Genomic DNA, 18,416 nt, shown 5'->3' on the forward strand with positions numbered 1-18,416 from the left:
ATTACTCCCCAGGGGGTGACGTGGAAAGTAGGAAAGAGCTACACTGCGGCATGCATGGATACCTGTGGCCTTTAACAAACAGGATGGCCTTACCCCAAATTATTCCAACTGGCAGAGCTGTTACCTGCTGTAGTTCACACATGAATGGCCATGATTTGCATGCAAATAGAAGCCTACATGCTTTCTTGGAGCTAAGAGCTGTATTTCAACATTTCACAGTGGAATTAGCAGTGGACAGGATGCTGCAGCTTTGTGGATGTGCCAGCTAAAACCCTTCTAAATACCAAGCTCTGTGTTTCACAGCAAGGTTGTTTATTGAACCAGTTCGTGGAAGCTCCAAAGACTCCTCTGCTGAAGCACCGCCAGCTCCAAGCTCTGATTTTGACATTGATGTTGTCAGATGAGATTAAGCATTGGTCGTAATGAATGCTGGCAGACTTCTGTTGAGGTATGATCACCCGTGTTCCTGTGGCTAAGTAGCAAAGCTCTAGACAGGAGTGAAGCTGTGGCTTTGGGAGTTATTAGTTGCTGTTTTTGTTTCTTTTTCCTGCTCCCTGATATGGTTTGGCTGTGTATCCCCACCCAAATCATCTTGAAGTACAACTCATAATTCCCACATGTTGAGGGAGGCACTCCGTGGGGGGTAATTGAATCATGGGGGCAGGTCTTTCTTGTGCTGTTCTCACAATAGTGAATAAATCTCACGAGATCTGATAGTTTTAAAAAGATGAGTTCCCCTGCACAAGCTCTCTCTCTTTGCCCACCACCATCCATGTAAGATGTGACTTGCTCCTCCTTGCCTTCTACCATGATTGTGAGGCCTCCCCAGCCATGTTGAAGTGTAAGTCCATTAAACCTCTTTTTCTTCCCAGTCTCAGGTGTGTCTTTATCAGCAGCATGAAAACGAACCGATACATTTCCCTTCATCAGTTGCCAGTTTCATAGAAGATAAAGGGCAAGTTGCTTAACTGATCTTCATATTCTGAGCCATACTGATCATTAACCCTCATTCTGTCTCACTCCTTTATACTCCAACAATCCACAAATACTGTTATTTGCCCTTACACATGATGCAGTACTAAACTTTCTTTGCTTTGCCCATACTGTTCCCACCTTCTGGAATGACTTCCTTCACTATCTTTGGATAGTAAACTTTTACTCATCCTTCAAAAACCTGTTCAGGCTATTCTGAGAGATCTTCCCTCCTTGTTCCAAATAAAGATAATTTCTGTATCTCCAAAACCTCATCTATATCTTTACTATTACCGCATGAAACAATAAGACAAAGAAGCACACAAAAGTCTTGCCTGTAGAGTCTTATCTCATCTTCATATATCCAGATCTCAGCACGATGTTTGGCATATAGTGTATACTCCATCCTTATTTATTGAATTTAACTGAATTCTTCTTACCAGGTACAAGGTATAGGAGGTATTTGGGAGTTTAAAACAAACCACAACATTATGTTAGCAATTCATGAATTAGTACTAAATTTTTTATGATGTTTGTTTTTGTTTGTTCGTAAAAATGCACTAATCTTACCAAAAAACAAAAAAAACACAAAAAAGTTCCTTGATCTCCTTAACCAGAAAAATTGCTTTCAACAGTATGGGCCAATGCATATCTACAATCATGTTTATATCTATACAGACATATATAAATATTCTTATGTAATCCAGAAATAGAGCTTTGATTGTTAGATTTTTTTAAGAGATTTACTTTGAATAGTAGGAATGAGTTATCCTTTGTAGAAAAAGATGACACAATGGAGAAGTAAGTATTTCCCTCCTGATGGAACAAGACAGTGAGGCTTGCTGAAATCCATTTAGCACAATCAGTTGGTCTATTATTTCCCAATTATGAAAGTGGAGAAATGAGATATTTAATCAGGACATATTTTAGAAAGTTGTAACATATTTGCGTATTTCCCTAAGGCTTGTAATGAAGAGCTCTTAATATTTCATTTTCATTATTACCAGAAGAGAAGAGTTATAATAAAAACTCTCCTTGTGGTCTTGATCCCAGAGCAAAAGAGAATTTCAGCATCTCTAGGTCATCTGAGCAATGACCCTCACAGTGAAACTAGGTGGAGAACTACTGGAGATCAGGATTCTGGATCCATTTCCCAGTCCATTGCCATTCTTTGTCTTTGTCAATAATCTCTACTTCTAACTCACAGGACATCTTGTATTTAGAATCTCTTCTGTGCTTGGAAGGTTATGGAAAATAATCATTCCTATATGCATGCTAAAGTGGACACCTTCCACTGAACATGAAACTCCTCCACAAGTTCAGGACTGAGAGCCACAGATGACTAAACTGAGGCACATTTGTGAAAACATCAGGAAGAGATTGGAGTAGGCCATCTTTAAGATCGTTTTAAGCTAAAAATTATCTCATTTAATTAGTGCCCCAATATTATCCACTGGAACAGAGGTGTAATCATTGAACCAGGGAATATCATCAAAAACCAAAATGCTGATTGTGACTTATTACTAATTTTGGCTGCCAAATCCTTCTATTTTTTGAGAGGTTAGACTTACCTCTGTTAGATCTAGGTTATAGCTAATTGTGTTCTGTTCCTAAACAGATTAAGATCACATTGCTGAGAATTGGGAATAATTATAGAATGCATAAACAGATGATTGCTCTCTGGATAAAAACACAAATTTCTCAATGTCTTGTTCTCATATTCCAGGTCTTAGACTAGTCATGCCCAAAAATAGAAGCTTTCACTGATACAGCGAAGGTAAGGGTGAGTGCAGCCCTCAGGACATCTAAGTCAAACCAGACAGGGCTGCCTGCTTCCCATTTCCAGTGTGGTCTGCAGTGGTGTGTCTGCTAAGAACAAGTCACAAAAAGCAGACAGCATGATCACTGTGATGAAAAATGAGAAGTGAAGAACAACCAGGTCCCAGCAACCCCTGACACAGTGGCCCTGGATAGCTAAATTTCAGCCATTCCTAAACATCGAAGAGGAAGGAACAGGCTCATTAGGTGTTTTCAATCTGCTTTTTCTTTTTATATATGTATACTGTGAAAAGAGTGTTAGTTTGTGTTTGGAAAAACCAATATATTTATTTGCATTTAGCTGTCATCTATTGGGAGAGGAGTAAAATTAAAGAATGGAAAGGAGAAATACTTGAAAAGGCAAACTAGTATAAGCAGGAGAGGGCAAAACTTTGCATAATTTCTTTAAAAGAATGTCTTTTAAAGGTCATCTAATGGGGTGTGAGTGTGTGTGTGAAAAACACACCGGTTTATTCACCAAAAAGAGCCCAATCTGGCATGTAGCATAGCTTTCTCACAATCCAGGGAAGAGGGACCAGGGACTTTGGAAGCTGAACAGAGCAGAGTAGGTCTAAGTGTCTGTCCTCACATGGACATCTGAAGTCTCAACTCAGATTTCATTCTCATTCTCCCCTCCCTTTCTCCTCCTCCTTCCTCTCCCTCCATGTCCGTCTTTAACTCTTTTTCAACTTATTTTCACAAAGGATCCTGGCTGCATCCTGTCTCAGTCCTTTGTGTCCTAACAGGAAAATCTCAATCCCTCCTTTCTTGCTTCTTGATCCCATCCTGGCAAGCTTCCAATTCAAAGATGTCTCAATTAGCTAAGCATGAAGACACAGGACAGACCAAATGCTTCTTTAAATACTGGATGCTTCTTATAAAGTAACTTTGACTTGAAATAAGGTCTACAGATTAGATAACAGCATTGTGTCGATATTAATCTCCTGATTTTGGTCATTGGGTTGTATTTACTTAAGAGAATGTGTTTATTTTCAAAGACACATACCAAAGTATTTGTGGTTAAAGAGACATCGTAGCTGGAAATTTTTTAACATTTAAGTTCAGGAGTACAGTGCAGGATGTACAAGTTTGTTACATAGATAAACATGTGTCATGAGGATTTGTTGTGCAGATTATTTCATCACCCAGGTATTGATCCTAGTATCCGTTAGTCATTTTCCCTGATCCTCCCCTTCTTCCTATTCTCTGCCCTCCAGTAGGCCCCAGTGTGTGTTTTTCCCCTTAATGTGCCCATGTGTTCTCATCATTTAGCTCCCACTTATAAGTGAGAACATGCAGTATTTGGTTTTCTGTTCCTGCAATAGTTTGCTAAGAATAATGGCCTCCATCTCCATCCATGTCCCTAAAAAGGACATGCTCTGCTCTTTTTTGTGGCTGCATAGTACTCCATGGTGTATATGTACCATATTTTCTTTATCCAGTCTATCAATGATGGGCATTTAAGTTGATTCCATGTCTTTGCTATTGTGAATAGTGCTGCAATGAACATACACATGCATGTGTCTTTATAATAGAATGATTTACATTTTTTAGGTATGTACTCAGTAATGAGATTGCTGGGTCAAATGGTATTTCTGTCTAGGTCTTTGAGGAATCACCACACTGTCTTCCACAATGGTTGAACTAATTTACACTCCCACCAACAGTGTAAAGGCATTCCTTTTTCTCCACAACCTCATCAGCATCTTTTATTTTTTGACTTTTTGATAACAGCCATTCTGACTGGTATGAAATGGTATCTCATTGTGGTTTTGATTTGCATTTCTCTAATAATTAGTGATGTTGGGCTTTTTTCCATATGATTGTTGGCTACAAGTATGTCTTCTTTTGAGAAGTGTCTGTTCATCTCCTTTGCCCACTTTTTAATGGGGTTGTTTGTTTTTTTCTTGTAAATTTGTTTAAGTAGCTTGAATTATTTTCAAATGTTTTCAAAGAAAAACCATGTATATATAGAAAAAGAAAGCAAATGTGACAAAATGTTAACATTTGGAATACCTGGGTGAATAATACCTGGAATTTTTTGTAATGTTCTTCCAACTTTTCTGTCATTTTGAAGTTATTTCAAAATAAAAAATTAAAAGGGGCTCTTCTATATTTTTAAAAATTATCATTTTTATTTGTTATCACAGTAAAGATCCTCTTTACCCAGTGATTCTATTGGGGAAGATGATTGAAAAGCAAGGAGCTATACCCTGACACAACTCAAACCAAACATATTATTATATAACGCATACAACCAAAATTGCATTCTAGAAATCTGGACAAATTTTTCCATAAAACTTCAAATGAAGTTGTTCTCATCTTATCATTTGCCCATTCATGTAGTCATAGAATATTTATTGAATACCTCCTGTTCAAAATGATGAAAAATGCCCTGGTGCTCACAGCCTGCAAAGGAGACACACACAGTCACTTCCAGGACTGCATGATAAGTGTTAAAACAGGTTCTATGGAAAACAGAGGCAAGGAACGCCTGTAATCCCAGCACTTTGGGAGGCTGAGGCAGGCAGATCACTTGAGGTCAGGAGTTTGAGACCAGCCTGGCCAACATGGTGATACCCTGTCTCTATGAAAAATACAAAAATAGCCAGGCGTGGTGGTGCGCACCTGTAATCCCAGCTACTCAGAAGGTTGAAACAGGGGAATTGCTGGAACCTGGGAGACAGAGGTTGCAATGAGCCGAGATTGCACCACTGCACTCCAGCAGGGGTGACAGAGTGAGACTCCGTCTCAAAAAGAAAAAAAAAAAAAAGAAACGAAAATAGAGACAAGGCAATCTTTGCCCAGTCTTTTAATGGATCAGAGAGGCCTTCCTAAAAAGGGGATGTTTAATATAAGATCCCTAGGGAAAGAGGAGTCGGCTAGATGAAGGAGGTATGTGTGAGCATGGGAGAGCAACAATATCCCAAGATGTGAAAAGACTGGGGCCTAGCATTCGGGATGGAGAAGAGGGGAGGCTCTAGCTTACAAAACAGCTAAAACTGAAGAGTCAAACAGAAGCTTTATATGCGCTACTGACGGTTGGGAATTTTATTCTGAATACTACAGGATTTTTAAGCAAAGGAGTAACTTGCAAAAATTGTTTTTTATAATTTTAATTTTGTTACTGGTGGAAGTATTGATTTGAGAAGAACAGAAATGGAGCTCAGGAGACCATTTAAATGACTCAACACCAAGGCAAATTAAATGACCTTACATCATTTCTGTCTTCTGGAACCCAACTCTTTTAAGTCAAATGGACAAACTCATGTATCATATCAGGTGGATGATAAAGCCAGGTGTTCACACTCTAAACCTGCTTGAGATCATCACTGTGGGCTCAGCTTCCATGATGGCTTTGCTATCCTTGCTCTAAATCCTATGTCTGATTCTGGGAGCTGACCCCATATCCCTTTGCAAACCCACTGTCCCTTCTAACCTTCTCTTAACCCTTCACCTCTTGCAGTGAAAGTCGGTAAAATGACAACATCACAATGAAGCCAAAATTATATTGCTTAAAGCCATAAAACTAAATAGAAACCAGGCTATCAAAATAGACTTTTCAACGAAGGTTATTACTTCACTGGGCTTCACAAATGAAACCAGAAATACCTCTTATGGTCAGTCCAACTCACATATTACAAATACTGAAATGCCCTTTGTCTGCCAGGTGAACTTTTAATGATACCTTAAGACCCAAATCAAAGAATACCTATTTAGTAACACTTCTCTGAATGGCCCCCACCCCAAAAAGGTGAGACATTCACTCCTGTGATCTTACAGTATTTTGTGCTTGCTTCTTAAATACATGGCTCAAAACCCTAGCTTTGCAACTGATTTTTGGGCAATGCTGATCGTGTTTCTTCACATCAGTAAAGCAGAGAGAAAAACAGAATTTACTTCCTAGTGTCAAATGAAATAATCACTAATGAATTCTTGCCTGGGTCCCCAGTACATGAAAATAATAGCTAATGGTTGTGGAGAGCTTACTATGGTGTCATTTATCATTTCCGCCATTAAAATAGGAGCTCCTTTAGTGAAAGAGACTTAATTACCTATGAATCCTTACTATGTAACAAGCAGTCTGGCATGTAGAGGGAGCTCCATACACACTTGTAGAGGGCATGAATCAGTGGGTCTACGCGGGATATCTGATGATCAGTGTCCACTGCCACAAATAAATTAAAGCCCTGGTTCTTGGCAGATTCCCGGTGATGAAGTGTCTGGGTTGGTTCATACAGCCACAGGTTGAGCTCCGGCTCGGCAAGCCTGCTGAGTCGTTTCTGCACACCGACTATCTCTGACTGCTCTTCATCCCAATCGCTGGCTTAATCACCTCTGCTGGCTTCTTTCCTGCGTCTTGGGGAGTGAAAAGTTTCTGCTACTAAAAGAATGACTGCCTGTGATCCCATCCTTTCCATTTGGACAGTCTCCTATTATTGTCGATTCTCCCCTTGCTTTAACAAGTGGCTTCCGCTTCATCACAAAGCATTCTGTGCTTATATCTCTCTTTATCTCTGTGTGGAGTGGAGCAGAGCAGAGAGAGTTCCTCCCTGCCCACATTGTGCTCACACTGAAAGGGACACAATTATCAGGCGGGAAGGAAAGGTGGCTTTTGAATCAGAACAAATGCATCCCAGCTCAATTCTATGCTTCGTTTAATTAGGAATCAATTGGCTCTGGCCACCATGACTGAGTTCCTCTTTTCATAGGAAACCAGAACTCACTCTCTCTATTTGTAGGAGAAGTCAGAGAGACGAGGAAGAATTGAGTGGAGTTCGGAATAAAAAGCAGCACCTTGCAGAAGGAGAATCAGAGTGACCAAAAATACATACAAACAAAGATGATATAATGAGGAAATTAATCCCAATCCCAAAAATGTATTAAACACCTGTTATTGATATGTGCTAGGAACTGTGCTAGAATCTGGGGGTGCACCTTTAAATAAGATTAGTTACTGCATTCAAGAAATTTGGTGAAATAAAAATCATATGATGATTATTGGGAGTCACATTATTTAGCTTGAGAAGGGAAAGTAGAAGAGGTGGCATGAGGTTTGTCTCAAAATACATGATGGGGTGTAGAAGCGAGCTTCCTCCAAGCCCCTTAAAATTATCTACAAAACGCTACCCTATCTATCTTGCAACATCATTGTAAATGGGAGTTTCATAGGGCTGTACCTGAAAGCACCTAAAATCACAGCACTCCTGAGAAATAGTAATGTATAAGTGCCTAACTTTATCGCTGCCAGTGATCCTGCTCCTTCTACCCCAAGCCAAAGGGAGAGATTCATGTGTTTGTATTTCCCAGCCATAAATAAATAAATACTGGTATACCAATATTTATAAAATACCAATAAATATTGATATTTTAAAATACCAATGCTTTGATTGGTTACATTCTAAGAACACGGGAAATGAAGACTAGGATACACAGCTTGATAGGAGCAGAACTGGAAGTTGATCATCTTTCACACGACCTCAAAAGTGTGACTTCAGCTGTCATATGGGGGCTTTCCAGCCACAAAGTGTCATTGTCAAGAGTTGCAACCTTTTACTTCATCTCTTTAAATTCACACTTCATACCATTTGTCACACCCGATGGCTCAGAACCAACTCCAAGTTAGCACAGCCCCTCTACTTGAATGTTTGTGACTGTCTCTATTTCTGGGTCACCTGGCTTCAAGCTCTATTCCTCACTTTGTCTTCCTCCTTCTGAATTAACAAACTAACTTAGAGGCAAGGCAACGCTTGGCTTGGCTTGGGACCCGGATGGCTGTGAGCACACATTTATTAGTCATAACTCTTAGAATTGCAAATTAATGAAGATTCAACTCAAAGTGACGTAAGTAAAACAGGAGAATCATATAACGGAAAAAGGCTAGTAGGAGAGTTGGTTTTAAGCTTATCCCTCTCTATCTGTCCACCTGTCTATGGATCTCTATCTCTATCTCTCTGCCTCTCTCTTTCCCCATGCCCTGGCTCCACTTTCATCTGTGTACATTTCATACTCAAACAGGAGCTCTCCATGTGGTCTCTGGAAGCTCCAGGCTCTCATCTTTAAACTATAAGAGCAGCACAAAGGACTGCCAACAACTTCCTTCCAATCTCCCCGGTAAAAGTCAAAGTATTAGCTCTGATTGGATTAACTAGGGCATGTGTCCATTCCTGAAGAAAATGCTGTGGCACCAGGGATTGGATCCATTGATGGCCAGGCTGGTCACTCGCACACCCCTGAGCTGAAGGTGTATCACCTCTTGGTCCAAGAGAGGAGATGCTGTGCTTCCTAAATGAGTCTCCAGAAGCTGTTACTAGTGGGACTAATGAATGCTGAGAAGAGAAAGGAAAAAGCCAGAAATTTCCCCTGACTTCCCACATTGGAATATGCCATCCTAGCTGAGCCTGTAGCTTTCAACTGTTTGAGAGGGCAAGCAAGAAACAAAATGCACCTGAACCCAATTTTAGGTGTATAAGACTCAGTTTGTTTCCTGTAGCTCATCGTCCTCTTATGTCTTCTGGAAGGAAAAACTGATAGAAAGTGAGGGTGAGAGAATACACAACAGTGGGAAGGACATCTGTTCTCCATCTTTTGTGAGATCAGTGACATCAGATGTTAATAGAGGCAAAACAGGACAGATCCAGATGACAACTGCTGGCAGGACTGTGGGGCTGTTCTAGCGGGAAGCTCTCACTTCGTTTTCCTTTAGGCTAAGCACACCGATGCAGAGCTGGACTATTTGCACAAACAAATAAGTTGTTTCTGAATTGTAAGTGCTATAAAGAGAATTATAATGAGGATTTGAAATTCAGAGTCTAGCTTAACTTTGGATATGAGAAAGAAATTATCCATCACTTTTTCAAACCTGAATTATCTCTCTTTACTTCTCCAATCAATTACAAAGGTCATGGATATGGAGAAATTGGAACCTGGACGGTTTAGTTCATATGAAAATACATAAAATATATTTCCACAGCAGAAAGAAGTCTTGTCAAAGACCTTAAGGTCACTTTATTGTACATTATTTCATCCACGGCTCTACTACTGGGATCTTCATATGGTGCATTTATGGAAACTCATAAATTTTTTGTTTTCATGGCATAAAGTGGAATTTCTAATAACAATAATGTTTTAAATACTATCAATCTCATCATTATCATTATCAATACCAAAAACTATAAAACAAAAACTTAGTGTAGTTTTTATACTAAGTTTAACAGCCATATTGATGAGTGTTTACAACGCATCGTGTTCCCTGCTAAGCACTTTATCTATATTGCCCAAGGTAAGCTTTACAGCAAAACTATGAGGCAAACACTTTTTTTTAATCATCACATTAAAAAACAAAAATTGATACTCGGAAGCCAATGCCTCAACCAGTAGAGGCAGCTAGTGTGTCCTCCCCAACCTGTTCCAGGTCCCTCTCACCAAACACACATCTTCTGTTCCTTTCCTCTGCCTGCTGTGCTCTCTCCAGCATTTGCAACTGCTGCTCTGTATTCTTTTTTTTTTTATATACTTTAGGTTTTAGGGTACATGTGCACAATCTGTATTCTTAATGCTCTGTCAAGAAAGCTATGTCTTCAGGGCATAACCTCCATGGCCATAAGTGGTGACCTATCCCCACCTGGCTAACTTCCACCACCTGGCTAACTTCTACTCACCTTAGAATAAAAGTTGCCATCTCAGAGTGGCCATTTTCAACATCCCCTCCTTTTTTTTTTTTTTAAACAGGGTTTCATTCTGTCAACCAGGCTGGAGTGCAATGGCATGATCACAGCTCACAGCAGTGTAGACTTCCCAGGCTCCAGCGATCCTCCCACCTCAGCCTCCAAAGTAGCTGGGACCACAAGCGCACGCCACCACGCCTGGCTAAGTTTTTTATTTTTTTGGAGATGAGAGTTGCCGAAGCTGATCGCGAACTCTTGGGCTCAAGAGATCTAGCTGCCTGAGCTTCCCAAAATGCTGGGAGTTCAGGTGTGAGACACCATGCCTGACCAGCATTCCCTCCTTTTTGTAATGTACAGAGTGGGCATAGATTACCCAGCACTTTCTTCCATGAGACTTGAAGTTTTGTTTGACTTTCACCCAGAGGTGTGTCCTCTGCATTCAGCTCAGTTTCAGTCATCTACTACATATTGCTGAACAGAAAAGTGACTATAGTCACTTCCCAGGTGGGTGGCAGGATGCTGGAGACCACTGTACTCTAAGCAGTTTCTCAGGACTTCCTCCATCCCCCATGGCCATTTTCCAATCCCTTTCTTAGCTAAGCCTTACCTCCTTGACTTGAAAACTATGGCTCTATCCCACATGTTATTTTCTTAAATACCTATAGGAGTATGGAAAAATAATAGAAATGTTTAAAGTCAACCGATCACAGAGAATAGGAATATGTGAAGAATCTGACAAACTAGAGCATGCGTGTCCTTTCTAATAGGGATATTTGTTGCCCTAAAGATTGAGAACCCAATATTCACCAGAACTCCCAAATATTCAAGGGAAGTCAGAAATATTGATTTTTAGTTTTATATGTAAAAATCTGTCACTATTTTAATATCATGTACAAGATATATGACATTGCACAACTATTTAACCCCTCTTTGCCTCTATTTCCTCATCTGTAAAGTGGGAACAATATTGGAACCTAACTCACAAGGTGCTATGAGATATAAATTATTTGATATTTATGAAGAGTTTAAAGTAGTTCTTGGTGTATGGTAAGTGTGTACATACATATTTGAATATGTATCATCTAATGAATATGTAATATTCAATTTCATGTTAAATACATAATTGAATATTGAATTTATAATTTAATAACAACAACAAAAATACCTGTCTAAAGAAAGACACTGTGCAACCAAACAAAACATGTCTACAGGCCACTTGGGGCCTACAGGTTATCAGATTTGAACTGCTGTTTATATTTTAATTTTTTAACATTTATTTTACTGTAGAGACAGGGCCTAGCTATGTTGCCTAGGCTAATCCTCCCAGCTTGGCCAGCTTATACTTTAACTGAAAGCTTCATCTTGAACCACCTCTGGATCTGGTCCACCTCCTGACTCTTTTCTCCTACATAGTTTCAAAAATAGCCCTTTCTCTGACCCTAGAGTCAACAATTTTCTTAAGTCATGGCTGCTCAGCTCACCCCTGAGTCTCAAGAATACCCTGGGAGGGACAGTTTATAATATCTGCTCTTTCCCCCTACCTATGGAGATGCAAACTTCACCCTAAAAAGCAAGCTCTGAGGTTTCCTAGGCTTCAGAGGGGTCTCTATCAACTGCAACCCACTTTTCCATCAATCTTATCTGTAATATTTTCGGATCGTGCCTGCCACCCTGAAGCCAGCTGCATTATCTGCAATCAGCAGCATGGTAGGGATGGAGGATAGGCTTGTTCTCAGCAAGCAAGTTGAGAACAGGGCTAAAAATAACCATTTTCAAATTAAATTCTTGAATTGGAAAGGAAAAGAGAGAGGAGAAACAGGACACGGTATGGCAGGTTTTATTTATTTACACCAATGAATCAAAGATAAAGGAAGGAAAAAGGCGTTTTGAAGAATTTGGGCGTATGGCAGAATTTTTTCCATCTCTGGTAATGTTGTCAAAACACCAATGATGATGCAAAGCAAATGCCTGTCAGACAAACCCAAAGGAAGCTTATTTACACGTTTGGGATGAGCAGGGTTGTAAATGATGGTTTAATTGGGAAAATCTGCTTAGTCACTTGAACAAGCAGACCTAAAAACAGACATAACATAGTGCTGCAAGGAAAACAAATTTAAGAAAATTTCTTTTCCATTGCTTTACTCTAATGCATTTCCCGCTTTCCTCCTCCCTCTCTCTATTCCATTTTCATTTCCATTAGAAAAAACACTTCTCAGCATTTTCCAGGCTGCCCTTAACCTTTCTGACTTGCTTACTTGGGGCCTGTAGAAGACAAAGCACTCTTTCAATGACTGGAGACAGGCACTAGGCAGTACCCAATGCACGTAGACTGGCCTCTGGGGCTGAAAATGTAGCTTCCTAAAAACAAACAGCACAGAGGCTGATGGATTAGGCAAGGTGTATAGAACATTCAATTTGATGCCTAGCAAATAAAAAGCATTCAATAAATATTAGTTTCCTTACCTGCCACTCAATAGGGAACTGGCATTTATTATTAAAAAAATCACCTACTCACATCTGTAATAAAATTTTTTGACCAGGAAGGATTATATCAGCATAGTAACCATGATTATTTCTGGATAGGAAGTTATTGATACAGTTTCCTGCTTTACATTTTAATTTATGCTTTTCAAATTTTCTGCAAAGATTAGCCATGCATGGTGGTGGCAACCTCTAATCCCAGCTACTCAGGAGGCTGAGGCAGGAGAATCGCTTGAACCTGGGAGGGGGAGGCTGCAGTAGGCCGAGATCGCACCACTGCGCTCCAGCCTGGGCAACAAGAGTGAAACTCCATCTCAAAAAGAAAAAATACTCTGCAATGACAAATTAGAAATAAAATGATTTTTAAATCAAAATTTCTGAATGCTATTTAATTAAATGTAAGTCATTTTCTAGCCTTATAATTACCTATTCCCATTCACTGACCTAACTGTCTAGTAAAAGGTAATTCATTAATGATCTTGAAAACTAAAGTTTTAGTTTTCTTTTCTGGGTCTTTTCAAAACTGTCCAGAAATTGGCATCTTGCAAAGTTTTTAATGATAAGAGGTTGGCACTACTGCCAACCATAAACTAAATTTGACTTGAAGTGGTTGTAATCTCCTAAAACACACAAAAAAGCATATAGAAATATATAAAAGAATTAGTAGAGCATGAACAATTTATTTCATCATTTTAGCCATTATTTCTAGGAAAGCCTTTTTGTTATCTGTAGCAGACATTTGTGATGAATTGTGCCATATCCCCTCTGCACACCTAATTTCAGTACTGATGCGGTGGACAGCTCCATGCCTCTTTGCCAATGTCCATGGTGTCCCACTGTATCGCTTTCTCAACAGCTGGGGGAAAGTAGCTTAGCCACACGCAGGTGCAACCCAGAAATGTGAGGGAGTCTATGCCCCTCAAGGTAATCCTCATCCAATGGGGGATAAAATCTATGGATAAATGTCCCAGCTTCCTTGTCCTCCCGTGGGACAATTCTAAGCAGTAACCAGCTCGTTAACACGTACTTTACAGCTGTTGTTGTTTTTTTCCCTTTCTTGTCTGTCTCTCTTTCCTTATTCTTGCACTTCCACTTTCTGTGATTGCCTCCAAAACAAACTCCCTGAATCTTAGTCAGTTTGGGGTGTTCTAACAGAATACCACAGACTGGTGACTTAGGCAGCAAACACTTAATTCTCACAGTTCTAGAGGATAAAAGTTCAAGATTAGGGTGCCAGCATGGTTAGGTCCTTCTCGGAGGCCCTCTTCCTGGTTTACAGATGACTGCCTTCTTGCCATATCGTCATTTGCCAGAGGGAGAGAGAGAAGTCATGTCTCTCTCTCTCTTTTATAAGCTCATTAATCTCATCAAGTGGACCCCACCCTCATGACCTAATCTAACCCTAATTACCTCAGAAAAGCCCCACCTCGGAATGCCATCACATTGAGGATTATGGTTTCAACATATCAATGTTGGGGTTAAGCACACATTCCGTCCATAGCATCCTGCATCAAGTCCTCATCTCAGAGTCAACTTTAAGTGGTAGGGGGACATGTGCTTAAATCCAGACTAGAACACTGTAATTATACATGTCTAGGTTAAAAAGAGTCCTTACGTTGCTAATGACAATAGTGTCACTAATAACAACTGCAGCCTAAATTTTATTGATTAGAATTTGGTGACAAAATCAAACTGACTGTGTAAGCTACCTCCTTATATAATGAGGCTGGAACAAAGTTCCTTGCTGTTTGGATGTTCTGTTTGCACACGGAGCTGTAACCGACACTGAGACAAAGTAGGCAAGTATTTTCACCAGCCAATGGGTAAAACCCACTCTTTTTCTTAACTTTCAGCCTGGAAGAAACAGAATCCTAGGAGCATGGGAGACTTAATTCATTCAACAGTAACTATCTCTTTTTAGCCTAAGATTTGGCAGCCGAACAACAGAACAGGAATTATGTCAGCTTTTCTGCTTAGCATGAGCTCTGCCCCAGAACCAATGACATAAAATATGTATGTTTGCTTTCCCTGCCACAAAGTTGTTACACATTATCAAAGCTTTACAAAGTCACTCTATCTTAGGACACCCCTAGACAACTTGTTTCCATCTTACTTCTGGGACAAAAATATTTACTGCATCCTGCTTTCATTGTCTTTGTGAATATTACATTAAATGTTGACATGTGCTTGGCAATTCAAATTCACTGGTTAAATGTTTTTCTCCTCTCAAAATTATTTTTAACATAAGTCTAATAAATATGAATCCAAGATTCTTTACTAAACATGTGACTTTGCCTTGTCTAACCTCAGTATTTTATTCTATAAAACGCAAGTAACTAGGAAACTCCCATTTTAGGTTGTAAAAATTGCAAAAATTACAAAAATGTGTTTAGTGCAGTCCATGGCAAAAAAAAAAAGAACTTCTAAATGTCACATATTATTATTAAAATCAGGTTCAATTACAATAACTGCACAATACAAAAATACAAAGTCAGTATTGTACTTAGACTCTGGAGACACTTTAAAAGACATATAAAGTCTTCTCATTCTAACTCTTTCATTTTGTACTCAATTTAACCTTCATTAAAATTGAACTATAATGTAGAAAGAGATGAATTTTTCGAAAAAGCAAAAATGATGAAGATGTACATCTAGGAATTCACAATATAGAAAGGAAAGCAGAAACATACATAGATTTGATCAGGCACTAAACACTTACTGAATGCCAGCTCTGTACTAGAAAGTACCAGGTACTAGAGTCAAAAAGATGAATAAAACTCTATATCCTCTAAGGGAAGCAGTTGTCCAATAAACAAATAAGAGCCCTATATTAATATGATAAATATCATGTTCACGGTAACATGAGAAGACTTTAAAAGGAATAATGAGCTTTATTAAGGGGAGTTGGAGGTAGAGGCAAGTTAAGTAAAGCTTCTCAGTTATGACTGTTAAAGTGGTACATAAAGGATGAATAGGAGTTCATAAGTTAATCAAAGGGAAGAGAGGGTTCTGGGGCACAGCATAAACAATAGCAAGGACTCACGGAAAAGTATAGCATCTTCAGGGAACTCCAGGTAAATTAGATTAGATCCAGAAGAAATGAGTAAAATAAAGAGGAGAAATGAGAAAAAAAAAACAATTCTCATAAATGTTAGGTTGCAGTTTTTTGAAATGACCATAATGGAGTTATAAGCAAACTTGAGTAAAATATTAATGTCACATAAGGATAGATCACTTGTTCATTTTTACCTAACTAGTTTGTGGCAAAACTAAACCTAGAAGCTGTCTCCCAACTCCAAGTGTGGTGCTCTATCCTCTAGACCAGTGGTTCATAAACAAGGGTCCCAGGACTAACAGCTGCAGCACTACCCAGGAGATTATTAGAAATACACATTCTCAGACTTCGTTCCAGAACTACTGAGCGAGAAACTCTGAGGATACAGCCCAGAAATGTGTGCCTTTAAAAGCCCTCCAGCTGATTCTGAATTACACTGAAATTTGAGAATTGCTGCTCTCGACCATGTTGTGATTTTCACATTCCCAAGGAGTTTTCACTAAGGAAACTAAAGGAAAAGCAAAGATTGCCTCTTTTTGGTCACATAGAGAAAACAGCCTTGTGTTCATAATAAAACTCTATCAATCAAGGACTTTGTGAAAATGGTATGAAAATGTTCTGCTTGAGGGAGTCCTTTGATGGCCAATATCTTAGCAGTCACAACAAGTTTAGGTGGCTGGAAAAATCAATTACAGATGTCTTTTAGGTGCGAGCTATACGGAGACCCAAGAACAGGTGCCCACCAGTGTACCTGCTGGAAGGAGTAAGGAGAGAGAAAGAAAATTATAAGAAATGGAAGAAGATGGTCACCTCTTTTCCCTAGAGTTTACTAAATTTATACTTCAAGAACTCAAGTAAGTCAATTCCCAACCTCACAACATTTTAGAGTTTAGGGGAAGGTGAATAAAAGTCTCTTGGGTCATTTTTACCATCACTCACCCCTGTGTTCTCAGTGCCTGGCTCAGTTTCTTGAATATAGTATGTATTTAATAAAAGATTGTTAACTATATAGATGACATAATTAGTACAAAGAATAAAGTAATGTTTTGAGTATATGTCTACAGACGACTAACCAAAAAAGTTAAAAATAGACTGAAAAAAAAATTAAAGCTGATTTTATATAACTGAACATAAAATGTTTGAAGAAATGCAGTCTGAACACAAAGGTTATCGCATTGATTTTTCTGAAATTAGAACCATTCTGCAACCAATCAACCTGCCTCTCCATTGCTGACATCAACCATTGAAGAGATGAAGAAAAATCTCATTTGTGCCAGTATCTGGCAAACTAGCACAAGTTAATTAGTCAATTAAACTATCAGTGTAATAGGGAATGTTACAAACTAACATTAGCAGGTTAAGAGAGGCGAGCTGTATAATTCATAAAGAGAAATGCAAGTCCACAACAGGAATTCAGATGTAGCTTAAATAAAGATGAATCACAGCAAAACTGAATTAAAGACAGGGTCTGAGTGACCTCTAGTGTTATTGAGAAGAATATTAACAAAGTAAAAGAAAATAGCCCATGGTCCTGAATCTAAATGTGTGTGTGTGTGTGTGTGTGTGTGTGTGTGTGTGTGTGTGTGTGTGTGTGTTTTATAAGCTTCATTGCAACACAGTTATCATTTCATCCATTTAAAAGTCAACTAAGAAACAACATGTAGAATTTCACATTTCAGTCTTCATCACTGAAACTCTGTTCTGACTTACCGACTTAGTATTAAAATGTCTTCTTTTGTATATATACAAAAGTTTGAGATCTCAGCCTTACTATTCAAATGCCTTTGGGAAAAACAGTCTTGTATTAAATGTTAAATAACAGAAGGTTTCCCAGCTGATATTGGGAAAAGGTCAAGGGAATACAGAGAAGCAATAAAGTCATTCCAATTTTAGTGTTCAGAGAGAATGCTTACATTCAGTTGCTTCACTTTCTAATGTATGCATTGATTTTTCTAAAAGCACAAGCTCTGATCACCTTCAATCAAGGTTCTTCGAAACCCTCTGATTACCTACCAAATTAAGAACCAATTCTTAGGTGGATCATTCAAGGGCTTCCATGAAATGACTCCCATGACCTTCATTTCCTCTGAAGAAGGCACTGTTGTATGTCACCACACCAGTATCATTCCTGCACATGCAGACTTCCCACATACTAATGTCTTTTTTAACTTCTAGAATTCCGCAAACCTTTGTGTAAAGATAGTCCCGAATCTCGGAAGGGCTTGCAGCTTATTTTTAATAATGTCCTGATTTCAACTCCTATTTCTATCACTTGCTAAATGTGTAATTTTTAAAAAATTGCTTAGCCTAACTTAACTCAGTTTGATCATCCCTAATATAAGGATCATGAATATATTACCCCCACTACCACTGCATAACAGAAAGTAAAGAAGGGTAGAATGAAATCAAGGTCAAATACCGTC

Source organism: Nomascus leucogenys, chromosome 2, assembly GCF_006542625.1.
Source record: "Nomascus leucogenys isolate Asia chromosome 2, Asia_NLE_v1, whole genome shotgun sequence".
Taxonomy (NCBI): Eukaryota; Metazoa; Chordata; class Mammalia; order Primates; family Hylobatidae; genus Nomascus; species Nomascus leucogenys.